This window comes from Myiozetetes cayanensis, unplaced genomic scaffold (assembly GCF_022539395.1).
Source record: "Myiozetetes cayanensis isolate MyiCay16 unplaced genomic scaffold, myiCay2020 scf26, whole genome shotgun sequence".
Classification (NCBI taxonomy): domain Eukaryota; kingdom Metazoa; phylum Chordata; class Aves; order Passeriformes; family Tyrannidae; genus Myiozetetes; species Myiozetetes cayanensis.
This window is the reverse complement of record NW_026087477.1, coordinates 2,406,467-2,419,790: the sequence shown is the minus strand read 5'-3', so window position 1 is coordinate 2,419,790 and position 13,324 is coordinate 2,406,467.

The window sequence follows — 13,324 nt, the reverse complement described above, 5'->3', positions numbered from 1 at the left end:
AGTCACACAGGGCAAAATGCAGACTCCTGGAATGGTTTGGGTGGGAAAGGACCTCAAAGATCATCCCATTCCCATGGGCAGGGATGCCGCTCTCTAGCCCAGGTTGCTCCGAGCTCCGTCTGACCTGGCTTTGGACACTTCCTGGGGTGGAGCAGCCCCAGCCTCTCCAAGCAGCACTGGGAATGACCCTGGTTTGACTGGTGCCTTCCCCAGGTGAATGTGGAAAAGCTGCCAGCTTAGGAAGGAAACACCTTCTTCCTCTCAGACAGAGCCCTCCCAGGTACCAGAGCTGCCCCTGCACCACCTTCACATCTGCCTGCTCCACAGCCATCTGGCCTTTCCTGCTTCCCAGCTGACATTCCTGGGGACCCTGAGCCCACCAGCACCTCCTGCCCTCAGCCCAGCACCTTCTGCCCTCAGCCCAGCACCCCAGCGTGCTCCAACCCCCAAATCTGATGCTGCCAACCCCCCAAGTCCCAGAGCCAGCCCTGCCCCTCCCCGTGTCCTGTCCCCGCTCTGCCAAGATGTTTGTGCAGTTAGAGCCCAGCAAATAGTTCCCCTGCCTTCCAGAGGACATCACCAAGTTAAAAACAGATGGAGATGGCTTTTTTTTCCCCTCTTCTTTTATTTTTTTTTTTCCACTAATGATTCAGAAGGCCAGGACTGGCTCGGGCCCAGCGTATCCTGTTGAGTCACGGCTGATGTCTGAGCTCTAATCTTAACACATGTGCAGGGGCTTGTTAGGACTTGTCATGCAGCCCTGGCTACCAAAATATCCTCCTGCTTGACCTGCCCCGGGGATTACACAACCCCAACCCGAGCTCCACGTGGGCAGGGACAGCAGCGTGTGAGGGAGGTTTGGGCAGGGCCAAAGGGCAGGTTTTGGGGATGCACAAGTGGCCTGGAAAGCCAGCAAGGAAAACACAGGGATTGTTTGTGACCCCCTTTGCCCGTCCCTGCTTGGAAAAGCAAAGCAGTAAAAGGAGACTCTGAAGGTTTCAGCATTCCCCATTCCCTGGGTGGGTTTTGGTGTGGGTTTTTTTTTTTCAGAGGGATTTTGGACCAAGCTGGTTTCTACCACTGGGTGATACTGTGTGCCCACAAACAAGGCAGGAATTCGGGAAAGCTGGGGATGGCAAGCACTTCCAACGTATCCAGGGCTGGCAGGGGTTTTAAGTGTTGGACAAGTGGTTCTTGACCTTTAATGTTGTTATTTGCTGAGCCTGGAAGCCTCCCCAGAGGAAGGACAAACCCACACCCAGTAAACCCAAGCCTCTCTCTATCAGGACTTCACACTCCTTTTTTGAAGTGAACAATATTCCATGAACTTTTCCTGCCTCTTTCCCCCACCCCACACCCCGTGGAGGGCCAAAGATCCCACATTTCAACCCGATGTTGTGGGAGATGGACAGATAAGCAGCCAGCCAGCAGAATGAATTGTTGAGACCAGACCAGGACTCCCCAAAATCCACGTGCAGAGCCCTCTCCCAAAGCCCCCAGATGGAGGGGTTTGCTTCGGCCTGGGGTTGTAAAGATAAAGCACATTTGGGAACGCAGCTCCAGCTCCGAGTTCAAACGGCCCCGAGGCTCGGGAATGCTCTGATTTGTGGGTTTGGTCCGAGGCCACATCAAACTGTGATTCCAGAGATGAGGAGAGATGGCCCTGCAGATAAGAGGAGATGCTCTGGTGCGTGCAGGGCTCTCCAATCCGGGGCAGTAGCCGAGGCAGAGTTTCCCTTTCCTGCGCAGAGCTCCAGAACTGGACATTTTTTCCCGGTGAAGCTGCTGGGAGATTTGCCATTGCCTTCAGAGGAGCTTGGATTGCCTCCTAAACATTTCATCCTCCATATGGGGGAAGCATTTCTCCTACTTTTCCTGCAGATGGGGGGGTGGGGGGTGGAATGGGAAGGAATCCCGTTGGAGCTGCTCACCCAAGGCCAAAGCACGGCCAAGGCGAGCTCCCAAATTTCCTGGGGCTGAGCTTGGACCCTGTGGCTCATTTTCCTGGGCCACACATGGAGTGGGTGTTCCTACACTCTGCTCCCTGTTTTCCTGCAGTCAGGAGAACAAGCTCTGCCTCCTGTGCCTTCTCCCACCACAGCCTCTTATCCGGGGGGCGATCCCACCCCCAGGAATTCCAACAGGGACAAAAAGTGTCTCCAAACTCCTTCAGCGTCGTGGTAAAGGTTTGAGAAGCCCTTTCCCATTTTTCCCCAGGTGGGACAAAAAAATTGGAGCACACTGGGATTAAACCAGGCCTGTCCTGGACCAAAAAAAAACATCCAAACTGCGTTTTTTTCCCTGGGAAACCTCTAAGATGGTGGGTGAGATTCCAGAATAGCTCTGTGGTGGTCCAGGGTGCTCCCTGTTTTCTAAGATCAAAATATGTTACATTATATTATCTATTAAATATAGTATATTATATAATGTTTAATAATATTTAATGTAATATAATATAACAAAATAATGTAACCTCTAGGGGTGCCCAATCCCTGTTCCCTGTCTGGGAAAATAAAGTAGCAGTCTAAGCACTGCAGGCAAGGACTGGGTGAGGTGGGATAAATCCTGGAAAAGGGATGTTGATGTCACCCAGTCCTTCTCCAGTGCCTTGGGAGAGAGGGGGAGCCCTGGCAAGGGAATCCCTGAATTTTAATGGCTTCTTTTGATCCATTGGCAATAGAAAATCATGGAAGAATTTGGGGTGGAAGGGACCTTTAAAGGTCATATAAGGTCATAGAATTTAACTCCCCCTGCCATGAGCAGGGACAGGATCCCAAAATCTGTCTTAAATACCATAACAAGGAGCCTCTTGGATACTTGGATATTGGAGCTGGGATACTGTTTAGAAACAGGGAAGAGAAAGTTCTAGTGGGTCAGGCTTTGTCCCAGCCATGATCCAGGAAATTTCTGGGAGCAAAAACTTGTAGAGTTTAATAAGAACATGACTGATTAATCCCTGAATTTTTATGGATTCTTTTGACCCATTTGCAATAAAAGATCATGGAATAATTTGGGATGGAAGGACTTGTAAAGGTCATATAATTTAACCACCCTGCCTGGAGCAGGGACAAGATCCCAAAATCTGTCTTAAATATTATGAGGAACTTCTTGGATACTGGAATATTGGATCTGGGATACTCCAGTTATTTAGACACAGGGAAGAGAAAGTTCTGGTGGATCAAGCTTTGTCCCAGCCATGATCCAGGAAATCTATGGGAACAAAACCAGCTTATAGTGTTTAATAAGAACATGATGGTTAAACCCTGGAGCTCTCTTCAATCCCTTTCCACAGGGATTAGGTTTCCCTGGATCCTGGTGGGAGCTGCAGCCATGAAACAGGGACTTGAACACACCTGGAAGGGGGGAAATGCACAGAAGGAGCAGGAGGACCAATGGACATTGGATAAATCCTTCGGGACCAGGAGGGCTGGTGAAGGTTGGAATAAATCCTTCCACTTTCCAGGCCTCAGTTTCCCACAGTGTAAATGGGGAATGATGAAATCATCTGGAAACAGTTTGGAGACACGGAGATGAAAAAAAAACCAAAACAACCCAACATAAAATAGGTGTTGTTTGTTGCTAATTTTACTGCAGGAGTTTTGTCTGCTCAGGAGCACGAGCGGAGAAAGATCCGAGGGCCCCGTGCCAGGAAAATCCTCCCAGTAACACAACGAGTGCAAATAAAATTTGGGAAGTGCCCAGGAGGAAAAGAACAGGCTCCTGGACTCCAGCCAAGGGTGCTGCAAAAGGCAGGAGGGCAGAGGGACAGGTGAGGAGGGAGAGGGGGGAGGAAAGCGGGAAAACAGCCGGAGCTGCCCAGGGATGGGAGAGCTGAGAGGAGACTTAAACAGGGGAGAACATCCAGGGGATTTCGGGCTCTGCTCCCAGGGAATGAGGGACAGCAGGAGAGGGAATGGCCCCAAGCTGTGCCAGGGGAAGGGCAGGTTGGATATTGGGGAAAATTCCTTCCTGGAAAGGGCTGTAAAGGATTGGAAGAGGCTGCCCAGGGCAGGGGTGGATCCCCATCCCTGCAGGGATTTCAAATCCACGTGGATGTGGCACTCGGGGACACGGTCAGTGGTGGCCTTGGAAGTGGTGGGAATAGTTGGACTGAGTCATCTCAGAGGGCTTTTCCAGCCTTAAGGATTCTGGGATTCTAAGGGCCTTCAAGCCTGGAATGGGTTGGGTTGGAAGGGACCTTAAAGATCATCCAGTGCCACCCCCTGCCATGGGCAGGGACACCTTCTACTAGCCCAGGGTGCTCCAACCTGGCCTGGGACACTTCCAGGGATCCAGGGGCAGCCACAGCTCCTCTGGGAATTCCATCCCAGCCCCTCCCCACCCTCAAAGAAAGAACTTCCTCCTAATATCTCATCCAAACCCGCCCTTTTTCCAGAGTCATTCCTGAAGTGGTTTTAAGGCTCCCAACTGCTGTAGCTCAATAATTAATATTAAATATCTTAATATTTATCAATGTAAAATATGGAATTAATATAAAACTATCATAACTAATATATATTATTTATTAATATAAAACAACCTAAACATCATATATTAATATAAAATATAAAACCGAATATAATACTAAAATAAAATTAAAATATAAAATTTAATATATAATTAAATGTATTAATTTAATATCTAATTAAATTATTAAACAATTTAATTATTTTACAAATATTCTATAGATATAATTATTTTATACATAAAAATAATTAAAATATAAAATAATTTAATTAAATGTAATATCTTTCACTCTTTTTGGACCTTTTTCCCTCACTTTTTTTTTTTTTAACCTGGTCAAAAATGCTTCTTCAAAAGCTCTGGTGGTGAATGAGTGACTTCCAAAAATTCCATGGAAAGTTATTTTTGTTTGAAATTACCCAGACACTTTTTATTCTTTTTATTCTTTTTTTCCTCCCCAAAAAAATTCAAACCTGAAGCCAATTCCTGTAGTAGCTGACCCAGGAAAAAGCCACCTAGTGGCCTCTTGATCTTGAGAGCACCAACTGATGGTCCTTTAATCCAACATTTTCCACTGTCTTTGCTCCAGGATTGAGTGGAGGAGGGGGAGATGTGGACACTGCAGGCAGGAAAATAATTAAAAATCCTAAATTATTAAAATTTTTAAAATTTTGTTAAATTAATTATTATTATTAAAAAAATCTGCACAGTGATTCCTATGGCCAGCTGTTCTTATCCATGAGCCACCACTGTTCCCATTGGAAGGAAAACATCTGGACTACTCCCCAGTCTTTATGTGGGGCAGGCCAGCAAATAAAGCTGGGAATTAAAATGATCCAGTCAGGGAATTTCAGTTGAAATTCAATTGAAAAGCCCAGAGAAGCTGTGGCTGCCTCTGGATCCCTGGAAGTGTCCAAGGCCAGGTTGGAGCAACCTGGGCTGGTGGGAGGTGTCCCTGCCCATGGCAGGGGGTTGGAACTGGATGATCTTCCTTCCAAACCATTCCATGATCTGAAGCCACTCCACCTTTCTAGGGCCAGGTTTCCTTGTCTGAACAAAAAGTGATTAATTAGTAAGGAAACAATAACTTTTGTTGCGAACTGGGAGCTCCAGCCCTGCAAGAAAATTCCGTTCTGGGGGAAATTTCAACTTTTGCTCCCTCCATGGGTGAGATTACCCAGAAATGTGCTCCACGTGTAAATATTTAACTTTTTCGTGGAAAAAAAAAAAAAAAAAAAGGGAGGAAATATGTTGGCTCTGAGCTCCTTTGGAGAAAAACCTCGTGTTTTGACATTTCTGAATCAGCCAGTTTTGTTTTGCTCCATTGAAGCAAACGGAGAGTTTGCACTTCAGCTTAATCCAGGGTGATCCAAGTGCTGCAAGACAGGCTCTTGGATGGCTTTTCCTCAGGAGCCAAGGGACAAACAAGGGGCAAAAAAAAAGCCCCAAACCAAATCCAGCCTCGTTCTGCCTCCAACAGAACAAATTCGGGGGGGTTGAGCTTGTTCAGCTGATTTTGAGAGCAGGGGAGGGGTGGCAGGTGCTGGGGTTGTAGGAGAGGTTTATTCCTGTTCCACTGGCTGTGGAGTGGGACTGAAATTCAATCCAACTGAGTCATGGAATTACAGGATTGGGTTGGAAGGGGTATTAAAGTCCATCCTGTTCCACACCCTGCCATGGGCAGGGACACCTTCCACCAGCCCAGGTTGCTCCAACCTGGCCTTGGACACTTCCAGGGATTTAGGAAATGCACCCATGGTGAAAAACCAGAAGGAAGATGAGAAGGAAGATCAATAATGGATGATTTAGAGGAATGGAATTATAAGCAGATCATTTAAAAACCAGGGAGCACGTTCCTGGTCCACATGAAGGCTGAGAACAGAAGGAAGAGTGGAACCTTAGGGACTGTAGGATTCTCTCAAGGATCATTCCTGCTGCATGGGAAGGTTGGACAGTCCTGCTCCTGGTTCTGATCTCCTGACAGACACCACGTGGGGTGGAAATGTTCGTGGGGAATCCCAGGAAAGCAGCATCTGAAAAACAAGGAACATAGAAATGGGAGCTGGGAATGTCCCACAGGAGCTCTGGATCACTGCAGTGCAGCCTGTGTGGGTGTCCCACATTCCATGGAGCACTTGGATCTGAGCCCTCTCTGCTCCCGCCTTCCTGCTCCTCGGCTTTGGCTCTTTTCCTGGGATCACTGAACTTCCATGCCGCTCCATCCTCTGGATGTGGAGTAGAAAGGAATAACACTGGAACAAAAATCCCATCCGGAATCCAGAACTAAAGAAATGGCCGTGCTGGGAAATTCCCAGAATCATGGAATGGTTGGGGTTGGAGAGACCTTAAGGATCATCCTGTCCCCATGGACAGGGACATCTTCCACCAGCCCAGGCTGCTCCAACCTGGCCTGGGACACTACCATGGATCCAGGGGCAGCCACAGCTTCTCTGGGCCAGTTATTGGTGGCCTTCCAAACAATACTTTTCCTTGGATCAGTGTTACATTTCAGCCCTTTTCCCACCACTAATTCCTGTAGAGATTTTATAGATATTTCTATAAACCATCCATAAAATATTATATTTCTATAAAATACTGTGTAATAATAATTAACTAATAATTAAAATTCATATTTAACAATATATTAATAAATATCAATAGCAATCTATATTAATTAGAAAATAAGATCATTTAGTACTACTTAACATTTAATATTGGTATTGAGTAATGTTAAAATGTATGTATTCAACTATTTTATTGTATTATAAAATATTGCTTATTATATTATAAAAATATGATATATCATTAAAGATTGGAGATATTATATTTCTATAAAACATCTATAAAATATTATTTCTACATTTTATATATTATATATTAATGTTTATGTATAATTTATATAAAATTAATTCTATATTTTAAATATATATAATGTATTATATTTTTATATACATTTATATTTTTATATATTTATGTTTTATATATTTTTATATATAATACATATTATATATAAATATATATTTATATAATATATATTATATACATTATGTTATATAAAATATATAATACATTATATATTTTTATATATTATGAATATTATATATTTTTATATTTTATGAATATTATATACCTTATATATAATATGTATTTATTTATACATATTTTATAGATTTATTTTTAATATATTTTCATATTATATATATTTTATATTACATATATATTTATGTAAAATATATCATTTTATGAATAGATATTTTATATAGTATATTAATATATAATATATTTATATTAAACATTAATTAAAATAATATTAATATTTAAAATGACAATGGTATTTAATAATTTGATATTTATTAACATTATCTATGCTAATTAGTGATAATGTGGGTTAGTATTAGGTAATATTTACTAGTAATTAAATAATTTAATAGCAATATTAAAGTATTATAGATCTATAAAATATCTATTTTTATAGTTATTTTTTTGTTCTCGACTTAGATTCCTGCCCAGTGTCAGCAGAGCACAGCTGGGCTTAAATCCATCCATCCCTTCCCCAAACTATTCATTTCCCTGGATTTCAGAGGGGGTGCTGAGACCCTCAGTGTCCCAAACCTTCCCTGGGATGGGGCAGGAAGGGAGGGGGGTCCATCTGCAGGATCTCAGAGCAAACAGATACACAAATACACCCAGGGGTCATTTTTATCTGAAAGCCTTCACTCAATCTGAGATATGAATGTTTATTAAGACCCAGAATTCCCTTGCAGGGGATCCATCCATTAACACAATTTTGTTGACTGAGAAGTTCAGGGCCCAACACACTGCCGGATATCCCAAGATTCCCGGTTCCCTGAAGGTCCTGGAACCCCCTTTCTCCACAGAGACTTCCCCAGGTCTTGCATCGACCATCCCTTCAGAGCTGAGGGCAAATTCAACCTCTGAGTCCTCCCTGCTTCTCCAGGGGCCACTTTTCCCAAACTTTTCTGTGGGAACAGCTGCATGAAAGAGGCATGAACTCCACCTACAGAATCATCCCCCAGAAATGGGTGACTGGAATGATGTAATTCCATGATTTTCTGAACCAAGCAGGTTTTGGTTTTGAGTCCCTTATTCTCATTTCCTTTCCAGCAGCTCCCAGAAAGTGCTTTAGAGTTCCCCTCCCTGCAAACTTCACTGCTTTCCCACTAATTTTCCACATGGGCAGATTCAAAAAGGTGGAATCTCTTCTGGACTCACCCACAGGATACCAAAATACCCCCAAAACCCAACGTATTCCTGGTCATTAGGGTGTGTCCTGGGTGACAATTGGTACCATGCTGCCACTTAGAAAAGAAATAAATAATATAAAACTTTTGTCGTGGTCTTAAAGTGAATTTTAGGGAGAAAGAGAGATGGAACCAGGACATGTCTGGATGGATTTAAGCATCTCTTCAGCTCTTCCCATTGATGCTCAACCTGCCCTGAACATCTTTAAATCCCTCATAACATCCCTTCCTCCAATCAAGCCTTAAACCCCCAGTTTGAACAACTTTAACAAGTTTTAAACCTGTTTTAAACCCACAGAACTGCCAGGGCAACAAGTCTGTTTGTTGACAGAGCCCTTTCTCTTTCCAGGAGTTGTTTGAAACAAGTCCCAGGGGTTCCATGAAAGCCCGGGGAATGTTGTGGGATGTTACTCAGCCCAGTTTCCTGGAAATTCTCAGAGAAATCCGGGAAACCTGATGGACAGTGTGAGTAATTCTTGATTGTTTTTAGTGTCATTATTATTACTGGTATTATCTTTCTGCATGGCAGCAAACAAGGGATCACAAATTCCACGAAAGGGGAAGAGTGTTAGCAGGAATTTGGTCCCTGGGGGCACTCCAGGTCAACCACCAGGATGGTTAAGCCTGGCTTATTATTGTGATTCTCATCAAAACATCCTCCCAACACAACCCTGAAGGCCAGACCAAGCAAAGCCAGTTTTGACTCATTTTTCTTTGTAACCACATTCCCACAGGGAGAAATCCGGGAGAACCTGTGAAGTGGAGGTTGTCACTGCCCATCCCTGAGTGCTGGCTCACTCCAGGAGCTGCCTCTGGATGAAGCAGGGAGGGAGCAGGAGGCATTGGTGGCATCCTGATGGCACAATTTTCTTCAGGCTGTGGCAAGGAAGAGACACTGGAATGGGTTGCCTGGGGAAGTTGTGGATCCCACATTCCTGGGAGTGTCCAAGGCCAGGTTGGAGCAGGCTGGGCTAGTGGGAGATGTCCCTGCCCATGGCAGGGGGTGGCACTGGATGAATTTTAGGCTCCCTCCCACCTCAAAACCATTCCACGGTTCCATGATAAGTAAGAGATACTGAGATGGACATTTGGAAACTGGGATGAAAGGATGGAGATCCAGGTGCTTCATTTCCAGGCATCAACCAGAGACTGGAGGCCAGAGGGAAGGAAGCAGGACCAGAGGCCTGGAATTCATGGCCTGTGGAGGGAGACCAAAAGAACAGGGGCTTTACCTTAAGAAAACACGGGAAAGGGAGGTGACATCATAAGATCAGGGAATCATTGAGGTTGGAGAAGATCTCTAAGATCACCAAATCCAACCATCAGCCCTTCACCACTAACCCATGGCCTTGAGTGCCACATCCATGTGGATTCCACCACCTCCCTGGGCATCTGTGCCAGGGCTGGACAGCCCTTTCCAAGGGGGAATTTTCCTCCTGATGTCCAACCTGACCCAGAAGGTCCCCCCTGAGCCTCCTTTTCTCCAGGCTGAGCCCCCTTTTCTCCAGGCTGAGCCCCAGCTCCCTCAGCTGCTCCTGCTGCTCCAGCCCCTTCCCCAGCTGATATGATGGGAACTGTCTCCCAAAATGCTGTTAGAGAGCAAAAGGAATCTTCCCTTTCCCAAATCCACGAGTATCAGACACCAGAGCCAGGGTTTCAGTTGCAGCAGGAATAAAATAAGCTGTCAGGTCACAGGGCAGGAAAGCAGAGCTACACAAAGCGGGAGGGAAGATATTTCTGGAGGCCTTTCCTGCCAGAACCACTTCAAAGCCGTCCAGGATGCTCCTGTCTCGGAGCAGGGACGTGTTCCAGGTGACCTCCTGAGGTCTCTTGCAGGCCTGAGCTCCCTGCTGCCTCCCATTCCCACTGAGCCAGGTGGGATCTGGGATCCTGCTGAGTGCACACAGCGTGATCCCAGTGCCCGGAGCAGGACACTCATCCCGGGCTCCCCCATGAGCTCATCCAGCCTGGCAGCCCCTCGGTGTGAATGCTCAGCCACCTGCACAGCGACAGAGAAACTCCTCCCAGCGTGGATTCCATACCTGGGACGAGGCAACCCTGGATGTAGGGACAGGCTGGGGATGAGAGGCTGGCAAGCAGTGCTGGGAAAGGGGGTCCAGTTGCCCATGGGCCAGCAGTGCCCTGGCAGGACAGGAGGGGCAACCTGTCCTGGGGGGCATCAGGGAGGGGATTGTCCCGCTCTGCTCCGACCTGGGGCGGCCTCACCTCAACATTGGGGCAGTTTGGGGGACACAGTGGAAGATCTGAAGCTGTTCCAGGGTCCAAAGGAGGGCAGTGAAGGTGGGGAAGGGCCTTGATTTGCAGCCCTGTGAGGACTCTGAGGGCACTTGGTGTGTTCAGCTGGAGCAGAGGAGACTGAGGGGAGACCTCCCTGCAGTTCCAACTGCCTGGGCAGGGGCAGAGGAGGGGCAGGACTGAGCTCTGCTCTGGGGGGACCAGGGACAGCCCCCAGGGAATGGCTGGAGCTGTGCCAGGGCAGGCTCAGGTTGGATCTCAGCAGAAGGTTCTTCCCCCAGAGGGTGGTTGGCACTGCCCAGGCTGCCCAGGGCAGTGGGCACAGCCCCAAGGCTGCCAGAGCTCCAGGAGGGTTGGGATGATCCTCTGGGGCACAGGGGGGGACTCTTGGGGTGTCTGTGCAGGGCTGGAGGTTGGACTGGATGGTTTTTGGGGTCCCTCCCAGCTCAGCACATTCTGGGACTCTCTGAGCATCCCAGAATAATCAGAGCTAATCAGGAGAGCCCAGCTGGATATTGTTGCCCAGGGAATGCTTGGCCTGTGCCAGCCAGAGCCCTTCTTGCAATCAGGGACGTGGTTAATTGCTGGAAACATAAAGAAATGGAAGGAATGTCAAGCCCTGCCTCCTACCCATGGAACAACAACACGCAACTGCTCTTTGATGTTCCCCATCAGCCACTTCCAGGGCTGTGGTGCTGAAGGACTTTCCTGGATAACAGCTCTGAATCACCAGAGCTGAGGGCTTTGCTTCCACCAGGGGACCATTATCATTTCTGCCCCTGGAGTGGATCCAGGGCAATAATTCCTTTTCTCAGGAATCCTGGTTGTCATTAAACCCTCGTGGGGGGGCAACCAAGAGGCACAAAGAGGGCTTTTCTGCCCCAAAATCTGAGTCACCTCACACCATTCCCATTGACTGAAGCATTTGATGGATTCTCTGCTGATTCCCTGGCATAGGAAATCTTTTGCTTCTTCACAGGGAAAGAAGCTGCTGCTTCACCAAGGACCAGCTGCCACTTAACCCCTAGGATTTGTTATTATTCCTGATCCTGCTGCCTATGGAAGCACCTGTCCCCCCTTTTTATTCCTAAAGCTGTCTCTGCCTTCCAGCCTTTTGTGCCTCTTGCTTGCCCTGCACGAGGAACTGTGGGTGCAATAACAACCTGAGGAAGGGAATTCCTACCTTGGATCCACTCCAGAGGCAAAAATTTGGATCATTCCCTGGTGGAAGCAAAGCCTGAGCAGAAATCTCAGCCTTCATGAGGCAGACATTTCCAAGTGGTTCCATTTTTTCTCCTAAAATTGGTAACTTTCAGGGGTGATTTCTCAGCTCTGCTTCCCCTCCAGCTCTGATTCCCAGGTTTTGTTTCAGGAAAAGCTCCCTAATTCCTGTGTCCCTCGTTGTCCACAAGCAGCAAAGGCAGGACACCTCAAATATCAGCAGGATGGCACATGTGGAGCTGGGTTTTTAGGGAAAAGAATCAGGATAATGAATGTCTGGGCTCAGCCAACAAAGGACAGCTGAGACAGGACATCCACTGGGTCACCAGGTGAGTTGTCCTGGAGTCCTTTTTCCTTTCCAAGGTTCCTGTTGGAGGCACAAAAGGGGCATCTGAGCCCCAACTTCTGCCAAGGCACCCAAGGAGTGAGGAATCAGAACCATCTGCAACCACAGAGAACAATTTGCCTCAGGCTGGAATGTTATAGGACAAGAGGAAATGGCCTCAAGTTGTGCCAGGGGAGGTTTAGGTTGGATACTGGGAACATTTCTTCATGGAAAAGGGGGCACAAGCACAAGAACAGGCTGCCCAGGGCAGTGGTGGAGTCCCCATCCCCAGAGGGATTTAAAATCCAGGGGGATGTGGCACCTGGGGACATCCAAGTGGTGGCCTTGGCAATGCTGGGGAAATGGACTCCATCATCTTATGGGTCTTTTCCACCCTAAATGATTCCATGATTCCATTTAATGGGAGATCCCAGTTATTGGGCCTGTTCTCAGTCCGGTGTTCCATTTATGGACAGTTTGGGCAGGGCTTTTCCATCAAATCCAGGATCCTCAGGGCCATCAGGGGTCAGTTATGGACATCCAAACACCTCTGGCTTTTGGGAACCCTGAAATTTGGGAGGATGGGAAGGTCAATGGGGACCTTAAGAGACCTCACAGGGCTGTAATTGGGACAGCACTGCTGGATATGGAAATGGGCCTTCCCGAGCCTGCAAAAACCTGGAATCATAAATACATTCAGAAGGATAAAGCCCAAAAAGGGTCTGAAGTCTGAGGAGGAGGAGGAGGAGGAGGAGGAGGACAGGTTGGCCAGGGTGAGGTCTGTGTGAGAAGAGGT